Source organism: Phalacrocorax aristotelis, chromosome 2, assembly GCF_949628215.1.
Source record: "Phalacrocorax aristotelis chromosome 2, bGulAri2.1, whole genome shotgun sequence".
Lineage (NCBI taxonomy): Eukaryota > Metazoa > Chordata > Aves > Suliformes > Phalacrocoracidae > Phalacrocorax > Phalacrocorax aristotelis.
In genome coordinates this window covers 113,439,008-113,457,788 of record NC_134277.1, presented here as the reverse complement: position 1 = coordinate 113,457,788, position 18,781 = coordinate 113,439,008, and the positions used below count along the sequence as shown (strand labels likewise).

The window sequence follows — 18,781 nt, the reverse complement described above, 5'->3', positions numbered from 1 at the left end:
TATGAGACAAAGGGAAGAGCGTTCGCAGGCCAGCCGCTTTGGGTGTCATGCCTAAGTCATTAACACCAAGATTATACCTGACCCTGATGAGGTCTGGAAGTCATGACGAGGCTGATTTATCCCCCGTGGGAGGCAGCCAGAATCGCCACATTTAGAAAACCTGCCGGCCACACAGCGCCGGCACTTAACGCCCAGCAAATCCCTCTGCCCGGTGTCGGGGAAGGCCTCCTCCCTTCCCTCAGCCGAGCGGCAGGGGCAGGCGGGCTCCCTCCCAAACGCCGCGGCGCAAGGCTGCCGTAGGAAGGGCTGCGGCATCCCTTGGCGCTCGGCCAGCTGCGCCTGCTGGCACCTCTGCCTGAAGTTTGCCCGCGGCGCACATTATTGCTGAAATCCACCACACGTAGTCTTAAGAGTTCAAAGGATACCCGTGGGGGAGCTCCCCTTGCGAGGGGGGCACAGGGTGCCAGCCGCCAGTGGCAAAGGTTGAAGTTCCAATGAGGAAATTTTTGTTCAGCGTGCGAGATAATTTTCTGCGATAAGTTATGCTTAGATTGGCTCAGCGAGAACATCCTGCTATCGAAGGGAGTTGTGTGGCAGGCAAATTTCCTGGTCGTCTGCTTTTTTTTTGTTGGTTTTTTTTTTTTTAACCAGGGAGCTATCTACAGTTATTGACTTTTACAACTTTGCAAACTGATATGCAAAATGTGATGGGCTCAAAGAGCCAGAGGCAAAATTTAGTTAAATAGCCTGACTTGATTTTTCTGCCATTTGGCAAAGCATTCATAGAAACTAAGTCCCAGGTCTACAGCAGGATGCACAGGATGAGGTGAGGCAGCTGGGACCCAGCCGAGAGCTGGTGTTGTCACAGCAAGGACAAGCTCGGCCTGGGGATGGTGAGGCCGGGCTTCCCAGCTGGAGCAGGGCTGGCATGGTGCATCCCATCGTGAAAGGGGTTTCTTACCTCTGCTAAGGTCGAAGGGGGCTCTGGAGAGAAACCAAGCGTGTAGAAACAGTGCTATAAAATGAGTGCTAGGGGTGGGAAGGCTCCCAGGGGAACTCTGCCATGGACGGCAGCAGGTACCTGGGGCTTTAGGAGAACTGGCTTCAGGCAACTCGGAAGCAATCACCTCGCCCCACTTTACTGAGCAAAATGGCTGAAGCATATTTTGTTCTGCTGATGTGGGAAAAGGCCACGCCAGTCCCCGTCGGGGAGGCATTAATTAAAGGAACTAATGGCGAGTTCCGAAAATATCCATCAGAGTGATCAGGATGTCTGCTGAGAGAAATCTGACTTGTCGGGCTTCAACTTGTGCCAAGTCATTGTGTTCATCAGGAAATGAGAGTGTTCTGGGGCAGGTAAAACAGAAATAAATCACACTGACCCTCCTCCGGTACTTTCTGCTCATATTTCCAAAGCCGCATTTCAGGAGTTGGCTTACATACGTTCTTTACATATTTACTGAATAGGCTGTAACAGCTCCGAGGCGTTTTTCTGCTTATATTGTGGTTAATGCTTTTAGAACATTGTAGAGGAGTCTCTCCTTACTAAAATTACTGTCCTAAGCGCCCCGTTCTGAAATTCCCCTGCTAAAGATCCCTCGCAGAGGCTGCATTAGAAGACTGTTAATCTGATTTACAGTAACCTGGCATGACAACTTGTGGTAATATGTGATATAAAGTTGAAACCTTGTGACAGAGAGGACATTCGTCTTTCACCGCGATGCGAACGTGGAAGGCCCAGGGGGCCAGCTCGGGAAAGTGCAGAGCTGGCGAGCAGGGGGTGATGAACGACGGGTAGTATTTACAGCATCACTCTAAAGGGCCATTTACACCAGAGAGCATCATTATTTCCACACTTATCAGTACTTCCTAGTGTGGGCTGGCCTCATATATCCAAACTTTTATGGGCCCTGCATATTTTTTGTGTGGCAGTGGTGGGTTTTTTACTTTAAATGAACCTAATTAATAATGCTTCATCTGCCACTGCATATTAACGCACTGCTGGGAGACCGAGTGGTGGGAGAGGAGTGCCTGGCGGTCACTGCTCTTCAAACTCCAAAGTCCTCCAAAGTCCAGCCCTTCTCGAGCTCCATTCTCTGAGGATGAGGCCAGAGGCTCAGATTTACAATTAAATTTGGGTTCACATAAAAGGGGCGATAAATACTTCAGCAATGTGCTATGCAGACAGCCCTTTGTCTGTGGAAAGGCCTTTCTGAATGGTCTCTGCAGCCCCACCATCGCCAGCACACCGCTGGCAGCATCGGCTCCTGGCACCCTCTGGCCCCAGGCGCACCCCACAGACCTTTCACTGTGGCATGGGTCCTCACCCCTGTGCAGTGCAGATCTGTTCTTGAAAAGTTTTCTAGCCTGACAACTTACCTGCTTACAGCAAAATCCAAAAGCCCTTGTTTAAATGCTCCATTTCCAGTAAACTATACACTACAGAAGCATCTTTGCCCATACCTGGTCATTTTAAATCGATGGGGTTTGTTAGAGGGACTAGGGTAGTGTTTGTTATAATTTGCCAGTCCCTGAGGATTACTTTCGAATTGCAGGCCACTATTATCTGAGATTAGAGCTATCCACAGCTTTATTTTTATACTATCATCAGCACACGGGGTGTTTAAAAGACAAAAAGACAGAAAGAGGCAGCGTCCCTGCCCCAGCAAATATATGGTTGCCGGACTGAAACAGATTCATTGAAATCAATGTGCACTTTATCATTGATTTCTTTGTGCAGTGAGACCTCCTTTAAAGCTTGACAGCTTTTTCTTGTAAAGCTGAAAGGAGACTAACTTGAAGTATCAACACTGAATAGCTTGATATGATACTTCTCTCTCTCTCTCTCTCCAGACTTCTGAGACACTGCAGAATTATTTGCATTTAAAAATATGTTTATCACATTTACTGAAAGCACCCAGGCTGCCTAAAACAATACGAAATGCATGCAAAATTCAATTTAGCATTGACAGGGGACTTGACCCAATGATCTAACTGGTCATGTATAGCTAGCTATGACTGTAATTACATGTCCGCATCATGCCATCTCATATTTTAAATTCATCCTACACCATATTTTCATTCAGTGAAAGGAATTTACTTTAGTATCATTCTTTCCCCATGTTACGCGAGCAATTTTTCACTGTTGATAAGGAAATGTCATTTTTTGTTAAGAAAATTGCAAATGACAGTGCCATTGCTATGGCACCTGAGCTTTCCTTATTTATTGATTGTCTCCTTGTTTAGTGGACAATTTCAATGAATTTCAGAATAATAACAATTTGTAGTGCATATCTACCAAATCATACAGCAAAGAGTTTAAATGAATTATTGTGAATTAGGATCTCGTAATACCAAATGCTGCTTTTGCAGCCTCCATAGCTTGGACCCCTAAAAAGAATAGTCAGAAATACATTATTTGACATTTTAAGTTGACTGACAGCCTTCTAGAATGAGGTGACTAGCTTGGTGGATGAGGGGAGAGCAGTGAATGTTGTTTGCCTTGACTTTAGTGAGGCATTTGGCATTGTTTCCTATAAGATCCTCATAAATAAGCTGGTGATGTATGGGTTAGCTAAGTTGCAAGTGAAGCCGATTGAAAACTGTCTGGATGACCAGGTCCAGAGGGTTGTGATCAATAGCACAAGGTCCATTTGGGGGAAAGTCACTAAAGGTGTACCCAAGGGCTCAATGTTGGGGCCAATACTGTGTAACATCACCATTAATGATCTGGATGATGGGAGAGAGTGCATCCCAGCAAGTTTGAAGGTGACACGGACCTGGGAGGAGTGGCTGATACTCCAGAGGGTTGTGCTGCCATCCAGAGGGACCTCAACTGGCTCGAGAAGTGGGCAGATTAGAATCTTGTGAAGTTCAATAAGGAGAAATGCAAAGTCCTCTACCTGGGGAAGAACAACCCTGCACACCAGTACAGGCTGGGGGCTGATCAGCTGGAAAGCAGCTCTGCAGGAAAGGACCTGGAGGTCCTAGTGGAAACAAGCTGAGAGTCAGCCAGTGGCCTCATAGCAAAGAAAGCCAATGTTATTGTGGGCTGCATTAGGAGGAGTGTTGCCAGCAGGTCAAGGGAGGTGATGCTTCCCCTCTGCTCAGCACTGGTGAGGCCACAGCTGGAGCACTGGGTCACGTTCTGGACTCCCCAGTACCAGAAAGACATGGACTCACTGGAGAGAGTCCAACAAAGGTCCTTGAGGATCATTAAAGGATGCTGGCTTCTGAGGTATGAGGGGAGGCTGTGACTTTTCAGCCTGGAGAAGTGCAGGCTCAGGGGGCCCTTACCCATGTGTATAAATATCTAAATGAAGACAAGAGAACCAGGCTTTTTTCAGCGGTACCCAGTGACGGGACCAGAGGCAATGGACACAAACTGAAACATGTGAAATTGCATCTGAACACAAAACACCCCACTTTCTACGGTGATGGTGATCAAACACTGGCACAGGTTGCCCAGAGAGGTTTTGGAGTCTCCCTCATTGGAGATATTCAAAGGCCATCTGGATGTAAGCCTATGCAAGCAGCTGTGGGTGGCCCTTCTTGATCAGGGGTGTTGGGCCAGGCGACCATCAGAGGTCCCTTCCAACCTCAGCTGCCCTGTGATTCTGTGGCTAATTCAGATGCCCCACAGAGCAGCAGTCTTCCTACTTCTCAACGAGAAAACAGCAAAATACTCCACTGAAATTCCACTTTCTGACTTTGACGGAAAAAAATATGTTACACATCATCAACAACATACTAGTACACTAAAACCGCATTATGCTTGTAAAATAAAGAACATTTTTTCATCCATTCCCATCAAATTTATGTCTGTGTTAATCTGGAAAATTCAATAAATCCAAATGGATCTCTCAATTAGTCATGCAAAGTAGGTATGTTCTTTAGTTTGAAAGAAAAGTATTTCTGTTCAAAGTTTGGGACAGAACATGTACACTCCCATGTTTCAAATTAAAACAAATTAGACAATTTCCAATCAGAAAGCTACGTCAAGATGAAGGAGACGGCAGTATCGCAGACTGGCCATTCTGGCCTATAGCGGCTCCTCAGTCCGGGCCAAAAGTGCAGTTAAACCAGAGAAACATCTGTCCCTGGTCTGGTTGACCTGAATATGCAAGAGCCATATTGTGTTGTTGGGCATGACCGGTGGCTGCCTGCAAGTGTCAAGTCTGAACAATCACAGACCACACTGAAGTGGAAGGGCATGCTGATGGTCTTTCTTTCAAACAAAATGAAAGAGAAATTAAAGCCTCATTTGTTTAGCGGTAATTGAAACAAGACGAGCCACCGCCCAAGGTGCAACACAATATAAGAAGGCTGGATTGGAAGCTCGGCCATGTGGCTAGAGGGGTTTCACTGGAAATTGGTTGCAAAAACAGGAAATGGTGCATTGATTTGGTTGAAGCTCTGCATTAGCTTGTGGGTGGAAAGAAGCACAAAGCGAGCAGGCCACAGGACAGGCAGAGTGTGTGTGGCCCCAGAAAGGTAGCCAAGAATAAATTGCTTTTATTCTTTCCAACCCTGAAAAGCCCCAAAGAAGATCTCCCAAACAAGAAGACAGCTTCTAGCTGTACGGTCCTCCTGTGTTTGGGCAGAAAAAATATTTATGGTTTAAGAAACAGATTTTACCTGGCTCGTAAAAACAATTTCTACTTGAAGTGACCCTAGAAGTCTGTGAACTCTGGCATCCCACAAAGAGCAGCCTTATCCAACTACAACATTGCATAATGTACAGTGCTTCAATCAGTCTACCATAAACCCATATAAGGTCCCATCCAGCTATCAATTAGAACTCTTCTCGCAAAACAGTCTGAAAAAGATGTGTATTACAGCCTCGGAGTTTTACAGTGTCTCCCACAAAGTTATGAAACCTTTCTTCCTTTAGGGATAAACAGTAAAGCAAGATCTAATTTGTATGAATAACTCATTCAGCTGCTTAAATACTTCCAGCCTGATGAATTTTTTTAAGCAGTTCTGATTTCTCAGAATGTATTAATCTTTCACACCTGTTATTTTAGTGCAAACAGTGGATCGTAGCATGCTACTAGTATCTCACATTTCCTTCTATGTTTTTTGAAGATTCATGATCTGACAGCTTTTTCAAAATGGTAAAATATTGGTCAACTGTCCTTTAAATGGTTCTCCAGGTAAGGTTTTATATATGGACATTCTGTGGCATGAAAAAAAACCCAAAACCCAAACTCCACTTGCTGCCAAAAACCCCTCTTACCTGACTTTAGCTGTTCAGTCTACTCGTGGTTCTTGTCAAACTGGGAATTTGCATGGACTACTGCTTTTTTCTTGCCAACACCTCATCTTTAAATGCAATGCCATTTGTGTACAGAGCATCCAGATGTGCGTCGCAGCTTGATTTCCTGGGGCTGTCCGTGGAAATGCTTCAAGAGAAGCAGCGCTCTCTACCCCAGTGACATGATAAATCCCTTCAGGATGCTATATAATACTGGAGCAGCAAAGGTTTATTACATTTGCCTTAAATGTGTCCCTTTTCAGCTTGTGAAAAGCCATCCTCCCCTATGAATGTGTTCATGAAGCTCACAGAAAATGCTTTTTGTCATGTCTGACTGAGCCTTTTTAATTTGACAGTAGAAACTGTGATTCTCGAGTCTGAGCTGTTTGTTTGTAATCTGGGCTTTTTCACTGACACAACAAATATAGCTTCAGTTTGAAGGTGAAAATTCTAGCCCGCATTTCTGTGCCAGTGCTCACAGAAGTAGTCTAGGAACGCAGAGGGACAGAAATGTATGCCTTAATCCTCTGAACGAACAGATGCCTTGCAGTTAAAGACAGATTAATATTTATTTGGAATATTTATTTTGGTGTATCCCCTATCAGTCCCTGCCTCTCACTATGCCATTGCAATGCTAAGGACTTAGATACCCAAAGCACGGCATGGCATTTTCCCCATTTTTGTCTTCTCATGCACCCACCCGATTTGGGGAAGCAGAGGGATGTTTGTGGCAAGGGCTGAGGTGGGAAGTGTGCATAGCCCTCGGACGTGGGAGGTAAGTCTTGATATGTAGGCAGAGGGGAGGAGAAAAGGATTTAGATCCCCCTGAGTTTAGGATGAGCCTATGGATTACAATCTTATAAACATTTGCAAGTAACAGATTCCCTTGCTTTTGACTTCCCTCTTGGTCCTCCCTCCCTCCCTCCCTCCCTCCCTCCCTCCCTCCCTCCCTCCCTTCCTCCCTCCCTCCCTCCCTCCCTCCCTTCCTTCCTCCCTCCCTCCCTCCCTTCCTTCCTTCCTTCCTCCCTCCCTCCCTCCCTTCCTTCCTTCCTTCCTCCCTCCCTCCCTCCCTTCCTCCCTCCCTTCCTCCCTCCCTCCCTCCCTCCCTCCCTCCCTCCCTTCCTTCCTTCCTTCCTCCCTCCCTCCCTCCCTCCCTTCCTCCCTTCCTTCCTTCCTTCCTCCCTTCCTCCCTTCCTTCCTTCCTTCCTCCCTCCCTCCCTTCCTTCCTCCCTTCCTCCCTTCCTTCCTTCCTTCCTTCCTTCCTTCCTCCCTTCCTCCCTTCCTTCCTCCCTTCCTTCCTCCCTTCCTCCCTTCCTTCCTTCCTTCCTCCCTTCCTCCCTCCCTCCCTTCCTTCCTCCCTTCCTCCCTTCCTCCCTTCCTTCCTTCCTTCCTTCCTTCCTTCCTTCCTTCCTTCCTTCCTTCCTTCCTTCCTTCCTTCCTTCCTTCCTTCCTTCCTTCCTTCCTTCCTTCCTTCCTCCCTCCTCCCTTCCTCCCTCCCTCCTCCCGTCCTCCCTCCCTCCCTCCCTCCCTCCCTCCCTCCCTTCCTCCCTCCCTCCCTCCCTTCCTCCCTTCCTCCCTTCCTCCCTTCCTTCCTTCCTTCCTTCCTTCCTTCCTTCCTTCCTTCCTTCCTTCCTTCCTTCCTTCCTTCCTTCCTCCCTTCCTTCCTCCCTCCCTTCCTTCCTCCCTCCCTTCCTTCCTTCCTTCCTTCCTTCCTTCCTTCCTTCCTTCCTTCCTTCCTTCCTTCCTTCCTTCCTTCCTTCCTTCCTTCCTTCCTTCCTTCCTTCCTTCCTTCCTTCCTTCCTTCCTTCCTCCCTTCCTTCCTCCCTCCCTTCCTTCCTCCCTCCCTCCCTTCCTCCCTCCCTTCCTTCCTCCCTTCCTTCCTCCCTTCCTTCCTTCCTTCCTTCCTTCCTTCCTTCCTTCCTTCCTTCCTTCCTTCCTTCCTTCCTTCCTTCCTTCCTTCCTTCCTTCCTTCCTTCCTTCCTTCCTTCCTTCCTTCCTTCCTTCCTTCCTCCCTCCCTCCTTCCTTCCTCCCTCCCTTCCTTCCTCCCTCCCTCCCTTCCTTCCTCCCTTCCTTCCTCCCTTCCTTCCTTCCTTCCTTCCTTCCTTCCTTCCTTCCTTCCTTCCTTCCTTCCTTCCTTCCTTCCTTCCTTCCTTCCTTCCTTCCTTCCTTCCTTCCTTCCTTCCTTCCTTCCTTCCTTCCTTCCTTCCTTCCTTCCTCCCTCCCTTCCTCCCTCCCTTCCTCCCTCCCTTCCTCCCTCCCTTCCTCCCTTCCTCCCTTCCTTCCTTCCTTCCCTTCCTTCCTTCCTTCCCTTCCTTCCTCCCTCCCTTCCCTCCTTCCTCCCTTCCCTCCTTCCTCCCTTCCCTCCTTCCTTCCTCTCTTCCTTCCTTCCATTTTATTCTTCACAATGTACAATAGTGGAGGATATAATTGCACCTTCCTATAGCAACTGTACCTGTGTTTTAGCCCTGGTGCAGCAGTTGGAGCTCGAACCCTCGAACCAAATGGTGTTGGACCTCCGGCTGCCTGTCCCAGGGTGGATTTCCCATGAAAGACCTGGATTGTGGGGGCAGTGCCTGTTTTCAGCCCTGCCTTGTACAGGGTGAGTTCCATATGGTGAGGGCTTGTGCACACTGCTGCCAGAAAGGTCCACTTCCAAGGATGTTTTGGGACTTGTTTGTCCCAGTTTGGGTAGGCGGGCTGGGAATTAGAGTTGGTACCAAGGCAGGCACTGTGATTTATGAGGCTTCCCCTGCTCTGCCCTGCCTGTGCTCTCCCTCTCGCAGCCCCTGGCCACATCCCCAGCTGGCTGGTCTTGAGAAAACAGCCGTGTCCTGCCTCCGGCCAGCTGGGAAAGGATGGACATGAACAGCCAGGTCCAGCTGCAGGTGAGGCTGGTTTTATTTCTGTGTGAGCAGCCACAAGCCTAAGAAGACATTTAGCAGAGCGTGCTCATATACCTGCCTTTTTACTGTTTTGTTTTAAAGCTTAGGCTTTTATAGTGGAGAAAATAAAGATGACAAGCGAGTGGAAAACATTCTGAGGATCAGAAAATTTGTAAAGGTGCTTCCTGACAGCCATTATATTTTGGCTATGACATTCCTCTATGGCATTTACAGTTACTGCTACAGTTACTATTACAACCCTTTAGGTTGTCATATGTGATTTTACAGCACGGATCATGGATCTGTTACAAAAGGACTATTGCACGTACTGAAGAGGAGTATTTATTGGACTTACATGTGTTTTCAGGCCATGCTGTTCTCCTTGATTAGCCCACAGATTTCAAATTCTGGAGAGGAAGGGCTAAACCTCCTGACAGCTGCAAAAGTTTCTGCAAAAGCAAGTGGTACGTGTATCATTAGAAAAAATCCAGAAAATTATGCCAGCCCCTTCACAGTAGTGACTGAAAGACAGAAGATAATAATTCTTTAGTGAGATAATGTTCGTCTCGGGTGAGTATCAATGTGGAATCTTTTTTTTAAAATTTAATTTTCAATGTTAAATAAAGGGATCAAAACTAAAGATTAAAACAGGACGACAAATAGGCTTCTGACTTATTACAGAAAGAAAGAGATTATTAACATTCATGAGGGCCCTACTTAAAAAACAAGACTTCAAATGAGCTGAAGGATGAAGTAGGTCCTGCAAACAAAAGGTAATGCATTAAGAAATACAGAATAGCATCAATTAGGCATAATAACTACAAATACGTTGACATATTTGACTACTTTTATGTGATTTACTAGCTCCACACAGTAAAATCCAACGTATGCAACTGCCGAAGCAGCGAAGTGGGTATATCTAAGTTCATTTCTTTGATGCCAGTAGCATCTTTCTTAACCGTATGAGTGGAGGAAAAAAGCTTTCTGAAACTGAAGCGATACTTTTTCAAATGTTACTGGAAAGACAGCAAATCTGTAGACAAAGGATATATCTTGTCCATTTTTGAAACTTGGCCCTGCAGAAGACATCCATCTGCTTTACTTATGATTTCTAACCTGAATATTAATGTGAAGACTAGGTGTTAAAAAAAAAATCTAACCACACAGCCCAACCCTACCTGTAATTAAAGTGGTTTTTATGAGCAAGACTGAATGGTCGCCACTTAGGTCATCACTTCAGTGAGGCAACATGAAGGAGCATGTAAAGAGCAGCAGGATTGTATCCTGGGATATTAACAATGCAGAAAGGGTCATATGTCTTCTGACTAAAGACTGTTACTTCTATGAAGACTAAAGAATATTAAAAGTCCCCAAAAATGAAAATGAATAAATGAATTTCCAGGTATGTATTATTTTAGTGAAAGATGTAACTTTTTCTATGGTTTATTCACAGCATTTTGTCCCACTCTACTGTACCTTACACACGTCATCTAGCCAGATGTCTTGCTTGCAGTGGTGAAGACCCCTTTTTTCAGTCTGTTTTTCTCATACAAACTTATGTGCTGAAAATCTTTCCTAGATGTTTTCAGCCATACCTGCCCATACTGTGCCATACATGACATATACTGGAGCTGTGGGCTGTGTAAACGAGTGTATGGCACTTATTTTGATAGGGCCCCCATGATCCTCCCTGGCAGAGAGTGGAGCCTGACACCCATGTGGGAAAATGGATATAAAACCTTAAAAACATGATCAGCAGTTTGTGAAGAAGGTCAACCATGTGTTTTATGTGTTACCATTTCTCTGATAAGCCTGTGGCTCTGCCAGTTCAGAGGACATACTGTGCCTTCAAAATTAACATTACAGACTTATTTCTTAGCATTTACACTGTGATCTTTTAGCTTGATTCTGGTTCTGGTTGACAGCAAGTTGAACATGAGCCAACAGTGTGCCCTGGCAGCCAACAGGGCCAACTGAGTCCTGGGGTGCATCAAGCCCTGCATTGCAGCCGGTCAAGGGAGGGGATTGTCCCGCTCTGCTCTGTGCTGGTGCGGCCTCACCTCGAGTGCTGTGGGCAGTGTTGGGTGCCACAGGACATTAAGGGTATAAAGCTACTAGAGAGTGTCCAGAGAAGGGCCACGAAGTTGGTGAAGGGTTTAGAGGGGAAACTGTACGAGGAGCAGCTAAAGTCACTTGGATTGTTCAGCCTGGAGAAGAGGAGACTGAGGGCAGACCTCATCGCGGTCTGCAGCTTCCTCACAAGGGGAGGAGGAGGGGCAGGCGCTGGTCTCTCCTCTCTGGTGACCGATGACAGGACTGGAGGGAATGGCAGGAGGATGGGCCAGGGGAGGTTTAGGTCGGGTATTAGGAAAAGGTTCTTCACCCACAGGGTGGTGGAGCACTGGCACAGGCTCCCCAGGGAGGCAGTCACAGCACCGAGCCTGCCACTATTCAAGAAGCCCTTGGACCGTGCCCTCAGACACATGATGTCAATTTGGGGCTGTCCTGTGCAGGGACGGGAGTTGGATTTGATGATCCTTGTGGGTCCCTTCCAACTCAGGGCATTCTATGATACAAGAAACTTTCACATTTAGAGTTTATTTACAAAACTGTTTTTAAAATGTTTTATATTCTTTTGATAAAATTTGATGCAGTTTTAGTCCTTGAGTACCTGGCTTGGTAAAGCATCTAAAAGGACAAAATTACTTTTAAACGTAGCCATTATGTGTTCCCCTGAATTAGAACATTATTGACTAAATTTCATGCTTATAATAAAGTTAATAAGGCAGGTTACTGGAGCAGGATTTGAGATTTTAATTCAGTTTTATAATAAGACAGAAGGAAAATGACTAATGGATATTGACTACCAAAGGTTACTGTGATAAAATACAAAACCTAAGAGACAGTTCAATCAGCACGATGGTGCTGAGGAACTTTTCCTCACACTGAAGGTAAATTTGTGATACTATGGATTGTTCTATCCTAGACAGGATAAGTTTTCCCAAGTCTTATGCAGAAACTTTCTATTTCTATTGCATTAAAACACCTTACATCAATACCAGATGTTTGTAGGAATTGCACAATTTTTTATTCATTATCCTTTGTAAATTAAGTCCTTATAGAGAGAGTAAATCCTATGGAATAAGATGGATGTTGCAGTAGAAGTAACAGTAAAAGTTCAGCTCAAACAAATTTTATTGTTGCAGAAACGCTTTTTCTGAAAAATGAAAATACTTCTGTCTGAACTCCAGAACGGGGGAAAAAAATCAATAGCATTCATTGGTAAAACCGTTCCATCTATTAACAGGGGAGGAACAACTCAGAATTAAAGATTTGACAGCATAAACACAATATTCTTAACTTCAGAATTCTATAATTAAAATCCTAGATTTATAACCTCAGTCCTACAAACATATCTATAGCAAATGTTAATAAAAGACAATATGATAACCTAGGATAGTTTACTATCCATTTTTATCTACTCCTCAGTTTAACTGTATTTTGGTCTAGAAAATATTACCATTCCAAAAGGAAAAAAGTGCCTTGGGACTGTAGATATAATCTGTTTTATCTTGCTTATAGGCAGGAAACCATCAACAATTGCTCCTAACGTACATTTCAAATTGTGTTCCAGTGTGTGGCTGGCCGATGTGGCTGATACGGATACTAATGGCCCAGCACAGACTTGAGAGAGGTAGATATCATGCTGTCAGACTCAAATGCAATTTCACTCGCTGTATCCCAGGCCCAAGCAAGGTCCTAATAAATAATTAATCCTGTGGAGAACTCTAAAACCTTCAGGCTGTGAGATGTAGGTTTGGACATCTCCAGTTTGCTTTGGACAGTAACCCTTTAGGATTTAAGAGTCCCGGGAACTACTTGGCTCAACCGAATGCATCCTGCAGACTTCAGACCGTCTCCCACATGGGTGTAATAGGAGGGAACATTTCTAGGTTCCCACACAGCGTTTTGGACATAGAGAGATAAGGAATGTTTTCAAGCACTGCGCGTGCTTCCAGCGAAATGGAAAACTCTATCTTCTCTGGTTGATAAGCAAACTGTAACTCTGGGTAACTCTTGCCAGGATGACAACGACTCCCGTGGTTGGTTCTTATCTTAATACTTTTTTTATGAATAGAAATAGAAATAGGGCCATTTTCACTAGTCTAGGTTAATTCCCAATAAAATAGCATTTGTTATGAAATAAAAATGAATTGATAATATGGAGAAAATACACCTGAATTCTCTTTACTAGCAGTTTAGGCAAATATTTTGAGGCACTTTATAGGTTAGCTGTTACAAATGCTACCAGTTATTTTTTCAAAATGGCTTTCTACGAATATTTTGCAATATGTATTTAAGAATGATGTCTCCGTAAAAATTTTCACCAGTGAGCTTTTGTACTGCTGGTAAACACAAACATGAGGTTTTTGAGAATCAAGATTTTTTCAACGTCTAACAAATAGCCAATGAAATCCCTCATCTTTCCAATCTTTATTTGTCTCTCCTTTTCCTGAAGTCTACCTCAATCAATTCAAGTGCCCCTTTGCAGGGCCCTTCAAAGCCCTGTTGGCCCAGGGATAACTCTAGAGCTGCCTACAATTATCCCTGAGTGCCTTCAGCTACTGGGCTGGCACCTACGAGAGGTAAATATTACTCAGCTACTTTCTGGCCAGCATTTTTTGCTCCTTGCGAAATAAATGATGCAGAAACTATCCTAATTCCTCTAATTACTACAACTAAGCAATTTTAAAAAAACTATTTTAAATGTTTTTGGAAATATATGTTATGTGTTGTGTCTTTTTTATATATACATTTATTCACTTGAAAAGAAAGAAAATAGGGCAAAAAAAAGAAATCCCTTTTTAGACTGCTGAACAAAGTAGAATTATAATAACATGCATAAGTGGAAGAAACCCCACATTAATTCTGTGTTTCGATTTTTAATAAACCATTAGAGCAAAAGCTATACCAGGTAACAGATGCTTTCTGAGTTAAAAAATTCTTGTATTTTTGGTGAGGGTAGTTTTCAAAGTGGAAACATCATCATATTACTTATATAAACTATTTGAGTTAAACAAAGGACTTTTCAAAGAGTCTCCAAATCCTTCTTTTACTTTAGCAAAGACCTCTACCATCGATTTGATACCCTTTTTATGGATGAAAACATTATTCAAGAGTGAGAAATGTTTCCATTGAAATCACTTATCAAATAATAAGCCATTAGCTTGGTTTTTTTCTGGAGGGGATAATGCCAAATAAATCACTTTTATTATAGGTCAAATATCACCAGTACTGAGAGCCTTGGACATAGTTTTTAAATGCTTCGGTGGATCTATAGCAATGCACTTTCCACTGCTGAAGACTTCTGAGATCCCAGCTCATCAAAATGTATTTATTCAGCTCAGCTTACCCATTCAGCTCCAGTTCAGGCCTCTTCTTCATAGGAGGAGAACTTCACTGAAGAGTCAGAGGACACAAGAACAAAGAGAAAGGGGTTGTTTTTTTGTTTATAATTCTCCTTTGTGAGATTCCCCCAGGAGTGAAAAAGAGAATAGTTCAGAGTCTGGTGAGATCAGAACAGCAAAAGTATTTGCAGCATGGCACACAATAAAGCACTGCTTACTTGGGAATACTGTACTCGCAGCCAGCACTATCCTGTGAGACTCGCAGATCAGCTCCAGACCTTGTGACAGACTTGCTTCGGCAGCTAAGATTCCTCTTGCCTCCAGAAACTCTTCTTCCCTGGAGAGCCCTAAGAGAGACTGCTGCAAAACAGATCTGACCCTTTACAGAATATCTGGTTATTTTTCTAATTTTTGTCCTCTATGGATGGGTAGATTTTTAAATACTACTTTAAAATCTGAGGTTCGTTTTCATTCCCAGTGACAATGTTCATACCCCAGTCAATTTGTATTTATTTTACAAGCATATTTTCTTTAATCATGGCATGGAGCAGACTACTAATTCTCTCCTTCTGGATGGCTGTGGTGAGACCACACATGCTCTCCACTCTGAGCACTAGCAGACTGGAAAGACATGAGAAGACAGAGGAAGAACAAAATACCATAAGAAACCCAATGCTGTTCCCATCTGAATTTTTCTTATATAGTTCCTCACTGAGCATGCGAACTCCAGGATCTTTGGGCTCCATGACCTGGCTACCAATCCTTTTTTCCACTGGTTTATCATTCCAAAAGTGATGGCAAAGTTGCATCCAAAGAGCTATCAATTAACCCTTGGAGGTAGTTCAAAACAACCAGTAGCCACCCTACACTTTTGGTTAAGAGACACTAAGATCAGAAAAGGATGTGCTGAGCTGGTAAGGCTGACTGAGTAACGGGCCTCTGTGGAGTACCTAATGAGGGAATTTTTGAAGTGCAGCGCAGTATGCCAGTTTTATGGAGGAATGGCACTGATAGGAAATCAAGTCTCGATAGTAAAGTGCTCATTGATCAGTTATTTCCAAAAGCACAGCTAAGGTCTATTTTGAGAGCACAGTGGGTACTCGTCCAAACAATGCCTTCCCTATTGCAAGCAAATTGGCAAGCTGGAAAAGTTTGACACAACTGCACAGACTGTACTGGCCCCCATTTTAAAGTGCATTGCAATTTGAATTTCAATCTCATCTCGAGGTGATTCTGAGAAGAAACTTGTGTTTCCAGATTTGAAAGTACAAAGCATTCAATTTGATTTTGACAGCAGTGTTATTGTCTAAAGGAGAATGATTGTGGTAAGTACTCCTGCCTTGACATAAAAAGGTCTCTTTTGTCTTCCTGTCCAAGATGCCATCATTAGGGAGACACCTTTCAGTTGCATGGGTCTTACCTGAACATCTGGATAGAAAGCAGTAGTTCAGAGACCTGGTTGTTCAGTTTGCACCATCTGTGTAGTTCCTGGAGCAGATGTTTATACCTCTATGATGCAAGAGACACTGGAGAATCAGTCTAAAAGTGTCATTGGCTCCCCCCATCTCTGCAGCATGCCTGGTGACTTTCACATTAAATGTGTTTTGCAGTCAGGGATTCAGGTATAGTCTTTGTCTTCAAGACTGTAACTCTAGCTCCTAGTCTTGCCTTAAGCCCATGATTTTTAAAGATAAATTCTACAAAATATTTTGTCGTTTGATGGACATTGCAAGCACTCAGAGAAGTGATGGCTTGCAATGCATGCTCCCCATAGCGGTCCACTGGTAGCCACACTGGGATGGGTGCCCTGTTTGCAGATTCTTTGGGTTTCAGCTCTTAATTTGGGCACCTTCTTCTGCTAGCACCTGAAGTGTTTGTGCCTTTCCTTGAACAGCCTTGGCTCCTTCTCTGTCTGCCTCTCCTATTGACCAATATTATATTTAGCAGTAGAGGTGCCTGGGGCTGAGGTCCACCAGTGGCATGTCCAGAACCATTCACCCACCGGCCATAGGCATGTTCAAGGAGCTGTTTGGGAGCTTAGCCTGCCCCAGCTGCAGGGCTTACTTTGGCACAGGAGCTGCCATGTATGAACCACCCTTCCAGCACTGCAGCAGAGAGAAAGCCCAGTGTTGTGCACTACAGACCACAGGATTTGCAGGACAATCCAACTATTCAGCAGCTCAACGTCATACCATGGCACTTTTATATAAACCTGTCTCGTTATTAAACCTCTTTGGTTTTTTACGCATAGAGTGTGTATTTTGTGATCATGACTTTTGTCCACACGTCAAGCACACTCACCCTAGGTCATTACCCACCCCATGAGCTCTGTTTGTGCCATGTATCTTTACCATATATTCCTACTCTTCCTACCCCCCTACCCACAGCACTTCTGCTGACATTTCCAGTCATCTGTTAACTTCTGCTGGTATTTTGATGGAGCTCAGGCCATCTACTTCTTAGTCTAGTCTCTAGCTGTCTATCATCTCCCATGCTCTCAAGCTTTCCTTTACTTCAATTGCATAATCGTAGTAATGCAACTTTCTGTTCTTCAGGCCTTCATAACTTTGTTTTAGCCTATGGACAACAACTGTCATCAAGGATAAAAACATGTAGCGAGTCTTTGCTTACTACAGTCCTCCATGTCAGATTGCCTTCTGGGAGATTATTCAATGCATTTTTTAAATTTGTATATCAGTAACTGAAAGGACATAGTTTATTAATGCTGCTGATCAGGAGTAAGCCTGAAAGTTCAATTCTTGTTTGAAATGACCAGTTGATTCAAATATTTCAAACAAAGTTTCTTAACTTAACTAAAAACAAAGCTTTGAGTGGATGGTGAAATAAATCAAGAGTTTAATTGCTAGTTTTTAACAGGCCATGTGCTCAGGGTTGAATATGGCCTCTGGCACAGCCTGTGCGACAATCAGTGAAAAGTGCTTGTACTGAGGAAGCGGCAGCTACCATCTACTATTTTTCTGACAAATATTTATCTTTATGCGTTGCATTATTTTTCTAGCCAACATCTTTGTTACCAGCTCTTCAACAAACTGGAATGAAACTGTCTGAAATGCCATGGCAGATCCAGATAAATGCAATCATGAACATCTTATTGTATCAAACTGAATATAAAAATGAATATTAAAATCAGTATTATATTGAATTAAATGAGCATTACTGCTTGCAAAGTATTCCTTGTGCTCTTAATTTCAGCACTGAATTTTATTTATCTTCTTCCAAACTGTTCCTTTTCAAGATGTCTCCCAGGCTGTCGGACTGACAATGCCAAAATACCTTGTAGCCCAGGAGTTTTGGGGAGGAATCTGGAGGCTTCGGTGACTGAAACGGACCGGTGGTGCATCTGGCACACAGTAAAAAATGTGGGAGGTGGTCTGTGAATGTAGTAAGAGCACATTAGCTGGATGTTTCTGCTAGAGTATTCTGTAGCAAAATATTTAATGATGCTGACATTTAAATTGCGATAATTAGATTTCCTAGTTAGCATCACATTGAGAAGAATGGGAACAGTTTATATATTGCTCAGAACTATTATTTCAGACTGTCTGCAAACTCTGATTGGCAAGAATGACCTGGTTCATATTCTATTTATATATGAGTTTTATTTTGGCTTTAATGAAAGCTTAGCTTCTGGATCGCAGTTCTCTACCATTATGTGGCTCTGTGAGGATGGGAATCGCAAAAGGCTTGCTTTCAGCCAAGCTTGGAGCTCCTCTAGAGAGATAGCCCCACAACTCATTACCTCTGCAAATACTGGTCTGCAAATACGGCCATGACACCTTACCATAGGTTTCGAGGGAAGGGAGATTGTCTAAATGTCTTAGAAGGTACACTGGACATTTGAGTAGAAAACATTTTGTTTGAAAAAAGATTGCAGGAGGTCCAAAGTAAACTCTTGTTGTTATTACCTCTCCAAGACATTTGTCCCCTTGCTGTAAGAGCTTTGCTACACCAGGCAGAATGGAGAGCAGCGCCCACTGACAGTCTCCATATGATGGCCAGTTTTGCTGGCTTTTACAGTAACTGCAGGGAAACGATCCACATGAAAAAACATCTGCCAGCTGACTTTTGTTCCCCACAATGTTTTTGCAAATGAACAGCTTTGGGCAAGGGCCTGGTCTCACCATTAATGGTTCCTTTGGCCCACATGACAAATGAGTTATTTCAGTGTGGACATCCTTGTCAGAGCTTTGGGGAAGGCAGCTTATCTTCTGAA

At 43.9% G+C, this 18,781-nt stretch overlaps 2 long non-coding RNA genes across 3 annotated transcripts; both read right to left on the bottom strand.

The window, feature by feature from the left end:
• Positions 1-5,473: 5,473 nt before the first annotated feature.
• LOC142053305 (uncharacterized) lies at positions 5,474-6,291 on the bottom strand. Its single transcript, XR_012659169.1, has 2 exons — positions 6,239-6,291; positions 5,474-5,589 (listed from the first exon to the last, which is right to left on the bottom strand). It is a non-coding gene; the product is annotated as an uncharacterized LOC142053305 (long non-coding RNA).
• Positions 6,292-6,293: 2 nt separating this feature from the next.
• LOC142053304 (uncharacterized) lies at positions 6,294-18,539 on the bottom strand. 2 transcript variants are annotated; one of them, XR_012659167.1, is made up of 4 exons: positions 14,766-18,539; positions 14,553-14,599; positions 9,495-9,588; positions 6,294-6,469 (listed from the first exon to the last, which is right to left on the bottom strand). It is a non-coding gene; the product is annotated as an uncharacterized LOC142053304 (long non-coding RNA). The 2 variants fall into 2 exon arrangements; XR_012659168.1 differs by having other exon boundaries at positions 6,294-6,425.
• Positions 18,540-18,781: the final 242 nt, after the last annotated feature.